Consider the following 3502-nt stretch of genomic DNA (forward strand, 5'->3'; position numbering starts at 1 on the left):
GGTTTATAAGTCCCACAAAATAAAAAATAGTTTTTAGTCTATGTAATTTGCAAGGGTTTAAAACCCCACAACTTTAACCTCAATTAAAACCGCCGGAAAATAGCAGAAGACAAAACATTATGGTAAATTTGTTTAAAACAACGTTGATTTTACAAAAATTTCTGTAATTAAATTGCAGGACATTTAATTTTGTCGATTTACTAAATCGTTGTAATATAATTTGTGGAGTTAAAAATTACCGTAAATAAAAAAATCCTATAAATTAACGTGTTTTTTGTAGTGTTAATATGTGTCCTTAGTGCACATAATAGATAAATTCTAAATTAATTAAGATTAAATAATAATTTGACATTGAATATCTTTTTGAAAGTAAGTAATTTGGCTTTGGCAATAGGTTTTTGGTCAGTGATGAACCGACAGAGAGGAATAGTGTTGACGTGGGATAACACGCTTTTAAGAGCTAACGCGGTTTATATGTTAGCAACACCTCATTGGCAACATTGCCCGTACCATGCATTAATTAACTTCCCAAAATTATATGCTTCACAGCTTCGTTGCATATTTGCATCAACCTATCAATTACCCTTACCCAATAGTAATGAAATAAGAATTTTGTTATAAATGTTTTGGGACCTTATAGAAATATAAAGCAAAAGAATTTTATGGAAAAATTGAATTCTGATGTTATTAAAAAATTTATATCTTTATCCTTTTATCAAATTTTAGTAATTTTATATTTTTAATTATTAAATATGTTTAAACAATTATATATTAAATATATACTAAAACCAACCACTAATATAAATTATACATTAAAATATAAAATGTATATTAAAAATAAATTAAATAATATATTATATATAATATATATAATGACTGATTTTTATTATGTATATATAATATTTTTTATTTTTAAAATATTATTTGTTAGTAAAATTTTTAATACTTCAATCATTTTTTGTTATGTCATTTTTTCACGATATATATTACTCTATTTTTATGCAGAACATATTACTAAATTAGTTATATTTCCTTAGAAATTTCATTAACAAATATTTTTTTGATCGTTTAGATTACAAGCTCAATATATATCGGAGGAGTGATTATAGAGCTCAAAGACAAAATCCATACTATCTTAATTAATCTCCCTTGACAATGCTATCAAAGATAATTAGAGTCACAAAAATCACATCCGCAAGACAAAACATATAAACCAAATAAAACAATTGCATATATACTCATTATTCTACAAAAAAAATATTGAATATTGTCAAATTTACTATTAGATTTAGTGTTAAATATTAGCGACGGATTTACCGGCAAATTTATCAGTAAATTCGGCAATAAATTTGTCGGGCAAAAAATTATCGTCGAATTTTGTTTTCCGACGATAAATTTACTGGTAATAATTAGCAGGTTAAAAAGAAAAATTGGCACGATCATTACCGTTGAATTTGGTAATCCAAATTAGTGCAACACTAGAGTTTGGTCATTCGCAAAGCGTTACCGTCAAATTTATCCGCCAGCAAATCCGACAGTAATGTTATCCTATATTCGAATCGCGAACCCTCTCCTTCCTCATTTTTTTAACTACTCTCTTTCTCTCTCTCTCTCTCCCTCCTTCCCTCCCTCCCATAAACCATCTCTGGCAGCCTCTCCACCAACGTCGACCACCACCAACAACATTCAAAGGCTACGTGGACTCCTTGCGTCGCATTGGTCACTCTATTATTGCTATTTTCGTCGCTCCCACCATTGCTGCCACCGCCATTGCTGTCATCGTTGTAGCCGCTGCTCTGTGTGTTGCCAGAGCTACTTCCTTCCTCCCTCTAGGTATATTATCCTCCTCCTCCTTCTTATTATTTTCTATCAATTTATTAAAAAAATCCTAATGAAGTCTTACCGGTTGGTCACCACTACCGCCACTTAGTCGTCCGTATTGCCACCACGCTAGAAAAGTCTTTTGCACCACCACTGTCTCCAGGTAACTCACTAATTAGTTTTAGATAGTTAAACCCTAAATCCTAATTTATCTAATTTTAATTTGTTATGTATTAGAAAATTTGTAATGAGGATATTTGTATTAGAAATTTAACTATTTTTTAGATTTAATTCATGTATTAATTTAGATTTAGAATTTTTAGTTCTGTTTTTATTTAGGTTTTTTTAATTATGTTTTGATGATTTTGTGTTTAAATTTTTGTTTGAAATTTTGATGATTCTGATTTTTAATTTTGTTTTTATGATTTTGTTTTAAATTATGTGATAATTATGTAGTTTGATATCAGTTCAAGTGAGAACATTAGCAACACAAAAGCTAAGGAGAAATATGACCTGTTGTTGTTCATCCGAATGAATCTGTAAGTGTAAGATCCCCAACTGCATTATTTTGATTTCTATTCTGGTGTTGTTTGAGTTAATTATATTTTGAGTTAATTAGTTGAGTGTTGTTAATCTTAACTTGTTTATTTTCTGAGTTAATTATTGACTTATTATTTATTGTTGTTAATTTTTTAAGTTTATTATTATCTGAGTTAATTATTTTCTGAGTTAATTAGTTCATTATTATTAATTGTCTGAGTTAATCCTAACTTTTTTTATTTAAATATTGATTTATTTGTTTATTGTTATTAATTTTCTAAATTTATTTTTTCTAAGTTAATTATTTTTTTGAATTAATTAGTGTTGTATTTTTTAATTTATTAGTTTAAAAAATATTAAATTTAAATATATAAAAATATATATTAAATTTTTAAACAATTTTTTTTAAAAAATAAATTAGTTTACCGTTGGATTTACAAGGAAAAAAATCCGACGGTAACAATGTCCAAAATTTCGTTAATTAAAAGTTTATATACGCCGGTAATTAGCGGTGGACGGAAAAATTTGCCGGTAAATAATTACCGATGAGATTTATACTATTGAATTTATTCTGCTACTAAATATGACGGTAAACAAGTTACTAGCGAATCTTTTTAATAAATTTCCTGGTAAATCCAACGATATACGACGACTTTTTTATAGTGTTGGAGGTATATTTTTTATAATTGTTATTATCATGATTACCAACAGCAAATAAAATAAAATAAAAAATATATACCTGTTCATACCCTGACCCAATAATAAAGGCCCAGAACCAAGCGAAAGGCTTAATCCAAATGGTTGGGCCTCACCCAGTACCATTAACATTGAGAAAAAAATTTAACGGTAAATAATTATCAATAAAAATTTTCTGACATTAATTAGTAACAGACGAAAAAATCTGTCAATAAATAATTACTAACAAAATTTATACTATTGAATTTATTTCGATAATAATTTCAACGATAAATATATTATTAACGAATTTTTTTAATAAATCTATTATCCGACGAATTTCTTATAGTATCTCTCTTTTACCATAATTTTCTATTAAAACAAATCTAAAATCCCCACCCAAAAATCAATCTCTTGAGCGACTACTTTAAAGATATTTTTTAAGCTATAAAAGTTTTAACTTTTT

This window comes from Arachis ipaensis, chromosome B09, assembly GCF_000816755.2.
Source record: "Arachis ipaensis cultivar K30076 chromosome B09, Araip1.1, whole genome shotgun sequence".
Classification (NCBI taxonomy): domain Eukaryota; kingdom Viridiplantae; phylum Streptophyta; class Magnoliopsida; order Fabales; family Fabaceae; genus Arachis; species Arachis ipaensis.